At 46.3% G+C, this 8,182-nt stretch overlaps 1 protein-coding gene across 3 annotated transcripts in view; it reads left to right on the forward strand.

The window, feature by feature from the left end:
• Positions 1-4,194: 4,194 nt before the first annotated feature.
• LOC128694869 (lachesin) overlaps positions 4,195-8,182 on the forward strand; it is a 419,456-nt gene continuing 415,468 nt past the window's right edge. For all 3 annotated transcript variants that reach the window (XM_070094351.1, XM_070094350.1, XM_070094348.1), the window contains exon 1: positions 4,195-4,719. The gene's annotated coding sequence lies outside the window, so the exon portion shown is untranslated. The remainder of the gene's footprint in view (positions 4,720-8,182) is intronic.

The following is an 8,182-nucleotide window of genomic DNA, read 5'->3' on the forward strand; positions in this document are numbered from 1 at the left end:
GAAGACTCTTCACCAAGTCCCAGTGTCTTGGAAGACTCTTCACCAAGTCCCAGTGTCTTGGAAGACTCTTCACCAAGTCCCAGTGTCTTGGAAGACTCTTCACCAAGTCCCAGTGTCTTGGAAGACTCTTCACCAAGTCCTAGTGTCTTGGAAGACTCTTCACCAAGTTCCATTGTCTTGGAAGACTCTTCACCAAGTCCCAGTGTCTTGGAAGACTCTTCACCAAGTCCTAGTGTCTTGGAAGACTCTTCACCAAGTCCTAGTGTCTTGGAAGACTCTTCACCAAGTCCCAGTGTCTTGGAAGACTCTTCACCAAGTCCTAGTGTCTTGGAAGACTCTTCACCAAGTCCTAGTGTCTTGGAAGACTCTTCACCAAGTCCCAGTGTCTTGGAAGACTCTTCACCAAGTCCTAGTATCTTGGAAGACTCTTCACCAAGTCCCAGTGTCTTGGAAGACTCTTCACCAAGTCCCAGTGTCTTGGAAGACTCTTCACTAAGTCCTAGTGTCTTGGAAGACTCTTCACCAAGTTCTAGTGTCTTGGAAGACTCTTCACCAAGTCCTAGTGTCTTGGAAGACTCTTCACCAAGTCCCAGTGTCTTGGAAGACTCTTCACCAAGTCCCAGTGTCTTGGAAGACTCTTCACCAAGTCCAAGTGTCTTGGAAGACTCTTCACCAAGTCCTAGTATCTTGGAAGACTCTTCACCAAGTCCCTTGGAAGACTCTTCACCAAGTCCTAGTGTCTTGGAAGACTCTTCACCAAGTCCCAGTGTCTTGGAAGACTCTTCACCAAGTCCCAGTGTCTTGGAAGACTCTTCACCAAGTCCCAGTGTCTTGGAAGACTCTTCACCAAGTCCTAGTGTCTTGGAAGACTCTTCACCAAGTTCTCTTCACCAAGTCTTGGAGTGTCTTGGAAGACTCTTCACCAAGTCCTAGTGTCTTGGAAGACTCTTCACCAAGTCCCAGTGTCTTGGAAGACTCTTCACCAAGTCCCAGTGTCTTGGAAGACTCTTCACCAAGTCCTAGTGTCTTGGAAGACTCTTCACCAAGTCCCAGTGTCTTGGAAGACTCTTCACCAAGTCCCAGTGTCTTGGAAGACTCTTCACCAAGTCCTAGTGTCTTGGAAGACTCTTCACCAAGTCCCAGTGTCTTGGAAGACTCTTCACCAAGTCCTAGTGTCTTGGAAGACTCTTCACCAAGTCCCAGTGTCTTGGAAGACTCTTCACCAAGTCCCAGTGTCTTGGAAGACTCTTCACCAAGTCCCAGTGTCTTGGAAGACTCTTCACCAAGTCCTAGTGTCTTGGAAGACTCTTCACCAAGTCCCAGTGTCTTGGAAGACTCTTCACCAAGTCCCAGTGTCTTGGAAGACTCTTCACCAAGTCCCAGTGTCTTGGAAGACTCTTCACCAAGTCCCAGTGTCTTGGAAGACTCTTCACCAAGTCCCAGTGTCTTGGAAGACTCTTCACCAAGTCCCAGTGTCTTGGAAGACTCTTCACCAAGTCCCAGTGTCTTGAAAGACTCTTCACCAAGTTCTAGTGTCTTGGAAGACTCTTCACCAAGTCCTAGTGTCTTGGAAGACTCTTCACCAAGTCCCAGTGTCTTGGAAGACTCTTCACCAAGTCCCAGTGTCTTGGAAGACTCTTCACCAAGTCCTTGGAAGACTCTTCACCAAGTCCTAGTGTCTTGGAAGACTCTTCACCAAGTCCCAGTGTCTTGGAAGACTCTTCACCAAGTCCTAGTGTCTTGGAAGACTCTTCACCAAGTCCTTGTGTCTTGGAAGACTCTTCACCAAGTCTTGGAAGACTCTTCACCAAGTGTGTCTTGGAAGACTCTTCACCAAGTCCCAGTGTCTTGGAAGACTCTTCACCAAGTCCTAGTGTCTTGGAAGACTCTTCACCAAGTGTCTTGGAAGACTCTTCACCAAGTCCCAGTGTCTTGGAAGACTCTTCACCAAGTCCCAGTGTCTTGGAAGACTCTTCACCAAGTCCTAGTGTCTTGGAAGACTCTTCACCAAATCCTAGTGTCTTGGAAGACTCTTCACCAAGTCCTAGTGTCTTGGAAGACTCTTCACCAAGTCCCAGTGTCTTGGAAGACTCTTCACCAAGTCCTAGTGTCTTGGAAGACTCTTCACCAAGTCCCAGTGTCTTGGAAGACTCTTCACCAAGTCCCAGTGTCTTGGAAGACTCTTCACCAAGTCCTAGTGTCTTGGAAGACTCTTCACCAAGTCCCAGTGTCTTGGAAGACTCTTCACCAAGTCCCAGTGTCTTGGAAGACTCTTCACCAAGTCCCAGTGTCTTGGAAGACTCTTCACCAAATCCCAGTGTCTTGGAAGACTCTTCACCAAGTCCTAGTGTCTTGGAAGACTCTTCACCAAGTCCCAGTGTCTTGGAAGACTCTTCACCAAATCCTAGTGTCTTGGAAGACTCTTCACCAAGTCCCAGTGTCTTGGAAGACTCTTCACCAAGTCCCAGTGTCTTGGAAGACTCTTCACCAAGTCCCAGTGTCTTGGAAGAAGTCAATCTCTTACCTGCTTCTTCACTGCGTCCCTGTTGAAAAGAATTCTGTCTTTTCTGCACACTTCTCTATTGTTTTACTTACCTTTTCGTTATCCTCCACATTCTCTGCAGCTTCTCCTCTCCTCTCTACGTCTCTGGTTTAACCATTTCTCTTCTTTCTTAATGTTCTTGGGTAAAAACTTCTTCCTTACCTCCCGGTTTTCGCCATACACATTCTGTTTCGTTGTCATTCCTCCTTCAAGTCCCTTTTCCACTGGACACAATTCAACAGACTCTTGTCTGCTTATAGCTTCCTCTTCTGCTGTCTGCTTTGAGTCTTTTCGGCCTCCGAGGTGGCGGATTCGAGATGAAGCTACAGTCAGAGAACGGATGATCGAGTCTCCATAGTTTCTTCGAGCGACCCTTACGGCTTTAGTGTTTTGTAAAAATCACCAACAAACTCTCCCCCTCAAAGTCTTTTCCAGGCTCATTTTCACCAGGTAGTCAATTATAGAATTCAGAGAGGAAGCTCTAATATCGTAAGGGTCCTATAGTTCCTTGGGAACGACACGAAATCACAATTGATCCTGGGAAGGGTAGTTCCAACTGCCTGGATCAAGAGCTCTTCATCAGCATCAAGGTGACAACCATTACTCTCAAAATAAACCAAGTAGTAAACTTTTGGACTCGGATCATATTCTACCTGTCCTGTGTCCGTTGATTCCAAGGTGAAGACCAGGTGTAGTCTCATCGGCTCGTCCTCTCTCTCTTTCTCTCTCTCTCTCTCTCTCTCGTGGTAGAGGTGATGAAGCTAGTGTGGCAGATGTACAAGATGGAACTCTATCAACAGTCACTTCAATGGAAGTCTAGCGGTGTTAGTGGTGGAGGTGTTAGTGGTGGTGTTAGTGGTGGTGTTAGTGGTGGTGTTAGTGGTGGATGTGCTCGTGGTGGTGTTGATGGAAATGTAGTGGTGAAAATGTGGTGATGGAGGTGTGGTGTTCGGGGTGGTAGTTGTGCAATAGAGGAGGTGGCAGTGGTGTGACAGTGGTGTGACAGTGGTGTGACAGTGGTGTGACAGTGGTGTGGCAGTGGTGTGGTTGTGGTGATGGTGGTGGTGGTGTGATGTAAGTTACTAAATAGTTATTGAATCATTTTTCCCTTCCCTCATTTCCTTCCTTCCCTCCCTCCCTCCCTCTCTCCCTCCCGCCCTCTTTCCCTCCTTCTGGTTCGTTATTTCCTTACTCTTCATTCCTCCATCTTTTTCAAAATTAGTTTTCATGTATTACATAATCAACCTGCTTCTCTGTTGCTGCTGCTGCTGCTGCTGCTGCTGCTGCTGCTGCTGCTGCTGCTGCTGCTGCTGCTGTTACTGCTGCTGCTGCTGTTGGTGGTACTTCTGGTGCTGTTATGGCTACTGCTGTTGATTACAATCACTGCCCATCCCCAGACACTCTTCTGCTTACTGCTGTCTAAGTCGCTCTTCACCCCTCCTTCCCGTTCCCCCTGCCATTTTCTGCTGGTGTTTCCGCTGCCAGAGCAGCAGCAGCAGCAGCAGCAGGTGGCGGCGTGGGGGAGGGAGGGAGGGGAGAGAGGGGAGGCTATGACCAGCGGAGAAGAGGGGGGCGTGGTGGTGATGGTAGCGGGGGGCGGCTCTCCCCGTGGGTGACTCAGTCTCTGCCATAGTCAGTCTCCCCCTCGACCACCAAGGTGCCTGGAGCCAAGCCGCTCCTGAGCGCCACCACTACGGCCGCTACCACTCTTACTGCCGCTACCGCCGCCGCTACTGCCTCATCCCGTCGCCACTGTGGGGGGCTCCCCAGCAGGACTGCCGCCGGAGAATGAGGGGTTAAAAGCGCTACCAAACACCTGCCACACGGGGAGAGGTCTCAGACCGGTTGTTAAAATGAGAAGAGTTGAAGTTCCCTGAGCGTCCCACATCAGCGTGGTCGCGAGCCAGTCTGGACGGCGCCAGAGTGAACGTCTCAGCACCGCCAGCTTCATCACCTCTCCTCTACCGTAGAGCCAGCAACTTCCCCCGCTCTTTACGCGTGAATTTACAAACCTCTGGGGATATTTTGGTGTGATCGAGGGCTTCCGCGAGTGTGTCCCTGCGTGTAGGGTGCGACAGGGACGTCCCCCCGGAAGACAGGGGTGCGACAGACACACACGTGTTCACTAGACCACTGAGGATATGCACCAGCATCTACACTAGGATTCCCCTTACCAGGTAAACAATTTTCCTTTTCTCTCTCTCATCTAAGATTTGATGATAATCCATGATGGAGCGAAACTTCGCATTAAGATGGAACGACACGTTTCTCTAAGGTCTTCCCCTGCGTCGTGGGTTAGTTGTGGAGTGTTCCAGCCACTGGTATTATGACTTTGACGATTAGTTATAAAATATCAAAGCCACGGTATTGTAACTTTGTAGATTTGTTAAGTGTTCCAGTCACCGCATTGTGACTTTCCGGGTTATCCGTACTGTGATCAAGCCACTGGTATCGTGACTTTCTAGATTAGTTAAGTGTTCCAGCCACGGGTATCGTGACTTTCTAGATTAGTTAAGTGTTCCAGCCACGGGTATCGTGACTTTCTAGATTAGTTAAGTGTTCCAGCCACGGGTATCGTGACTTTCTAGATTAGTTAAGTGTTCCAGCCACGGGTGTCGTGACTTTCTAGATTAGTTAAGTGTTCCAGCCACGGGTATCGTGACTTTCTAGATTAGTTAAGTGTTCCAGCCACGGGTGTCGTGACTTTCTAGATTAGTTAAGTGTTCCAGCCACGGGTATCGTGACTTTCTAGATTAGTTAAGTGTTCCAGCCACGGGTGTCGTGACTTTCTAGATTAGTTAAGTGTTCCAGCCATGGGTATCGTGACTTTTTAGATTATATTAAAATAACATTATGATAGGAAGGCGCTAAACCCGTAGGATTATCACGCCTCGCGCACATTGCAGTCAATATAACGTTAAACAGAGATAAATATAAGAGACACGATGTTCATCAATCTTCTCAACTTTGTGGCAGTGCTAGTAACAGTTGTGGTAATGTTAGTAACGAGTGTTAGTAACGAGTGTTAGTAACGAGTGTTAGTAACGAGTGCTAGTAACGAGTGTCAGTAACGAGTGTTAGTAACGAGTGGAACTCTCACAAATACTCACACTGTGTATGATTTGCAGACCTGGTGAAGACAAGCTATGGGTGGGTGTGAGTTAGACCTGCCTAGCATGGGCCAGCAGACCTGAGTGTGAGTTAGACCTGCCTAGCATAGGCCAGCAGGCCTCCTGCCAGTGTGCAATGAATCTCAACCGCTATTCCTTCACGTGGAAGCGCTAAAGGCGGTGAGGCTACACAGCGCCCCGGAAATGGGAAGTCACCAGGTTTGATCCAAGGAAGAGAACGATACTTTCAGTGAGAAAAACCACAAGGAAAAATGCAGGAAAATATCACAGAACGAATATGACAATAGGTTAGGTTAGGTTAAACTAGGTTCGGCTATATTAGGTTAGGATAGATTGGGCTAGTTTTGTTTTTTTTAGGCTAGGTTAGATTAGATTAGGCTATGTTAGATTGAGTGAAGTTAAGTTAGGCTAGGTTATGTTAGATAAGTTAGATTATGTTCGATAGGCTAGCTTAAACTAGCTTAGGTTAGACTAGGTTAGATTAGATTAGGTTTGCCGACACCATGTCCACTATCAAGGAATTGTGGCTTTTTCTCTTTTAACTGCCATTAATTTCAATTCTCTACCTTCAAAAGTCCTTCAAGAGTCCATGAAGAGTCCTTCAAGAGTCCTTCAAGAGTCCATCAAGAGTCCTTCAAGAGTCCTTCAAGAGTCCATCAAGAGTCCTTCAAGAATCCATCAAGAGTACATCAAGAGTCCTTCAAGACTCCTTCAAGACTCCTTCAAGACTCCTTCAAGACTCCTTCAAGACTCCTTCAAGACTCCTTCAAGACTCCTTCAAGACTCCTTCAAGACTCCTTCAAGACTCCTTCAAGACTCCTTCAAAACCCTTCTACACAGTGCGATATTTTTTTTTTTGACAAACGCAAGTAAAAAAACTGTATAAAAAAATTAATAGCATATACTATGAAATCCTCTTTCAACTGTCAGTCACTCGTGGTTGCGTTGTTGCAATCGCATTTGCAAATTAAAAAAAAAAAAAAAAAAAAAAACATCGCGCTATACAGAGGAGTTTTATAAGTGAACTTTTGTTTATATTCTCTAAAGAATATAAAATTATTAATAGATAATTAAGTCTTTTAAGTCTTTACTGTTACAATGTTGTGGCACAATACCGTGCTGGAGCAATATACAAATAACCCGCACGTAGGAGAGGCTTAAATGACGACGTTTCGGTCCCACTTGGACCGAAATGTCATCCTAACGTTGTATTGACTGCATTGTGCACGAAGCGTGATAATCCGTAGGGGTTTAGCGCCTCCCTATCAAAATGTTATTCTAATATAATCTAGAAAGTCACGATACCCGTGGCTGGAACACTTAACTAATCTAGAAAGTCATGATACCCGTGGCTGGAACACTAAACTAGTCTAAAAAGTCACGATACCCATGGCTGCAACACTCAACTAATCTAGAAAGTCACGATACCCGTGGCTGCAACACTTAACTAGTCTAGAAAGTCACGATACCCGTGGCTGCAACACTTAACTAATCTAGAAAGTCACGATCCCTGTGGCTGCAACACTTAACTAGTCTAAAAAGTCACGATACCCATGGCTGCAACACTTAACTAATCTAGAAAGTCACGATACCCGTGGCTGCAACACTTAACTAATCTAGAAAGTCATGATACCCGTGGCTGGAACACTAAACTAGTCTAAAAAGTCACGATACCCATGGCTGCAACACTCAACTAATCTAGAAAGTCACGATACCCGTGGCTGCAACACTCAACTAATCTAGAAAGTCACGATACCCGTGGCTGCAACACTTAACTAATCTAGAAAGTCATGATACCCGTGGCTGGAACACTAAACTAGTCTAAAAAGTCACGATACCCATGGCTGCAACACTCAACTAATCTAGAAAGTCACGATACCCGTGGCTGCAACACTTAACTAATCTAGAAAGTCACGATACCCGTGGCTGGAACACTTAACTAATCTAGAAAGTCACGATACCCGTGGCTGGAACACTTAACTAATCTAGAAAGTCACGATACCCGTGGCTGGAACACTTAGCGACTTTGACTGAAACATTGTCGTAAGCGCCTCTCTCCTATCTGCAAGTTATTTGCGTTATATATTCTCCGTATAGTAATAATCACCACCGTTGAGAACCGCCGCTGAGAACCGCCGCTGAGAACCGCCGCTAAGAGCGCCATTGGCCCAAAGAAACGCTCGCATTTTTGCCAATATTACGCGAATCTCACCTATTTCAATAACGAAGATTAAAATATCCGATTAACGGAGTTTCTTTCCCCGTGGGTAACACTGGATGTGCCTACAAGAATACCAGCAGCAGCTGCATAACAGTATCTCAGTCAGAAAAAAAAAGAAAGAACTCAAGTCTTCTGTCGTTGACAAAAAGAAACGCAAATGAAAACGAAATTGTTATTATTGGCAGATATCGTCCAATCTTCCAGCGGTATTTAGGTTAGCTGGTACTGCCGCTGCGATGGAAATATACCTTTGCTGTAGACCAAATGTTTCTTATAGACGTTACGCTT

Source organism: Cherax quadricarinatus, chromosome 45, assembly GCF_038502225.1.
Source record: "Cherax quadricarinatus isolate ZL_2023a chromosome 45, ASM3850222v1, whole genome shotgun sequence".
Lineage (NCBI taxonomy): Eukaryota > Metazoa > Arthropoda > Malacostraca > Decapoda > Parastacidae > Cherax > Cherax quadricarinatus.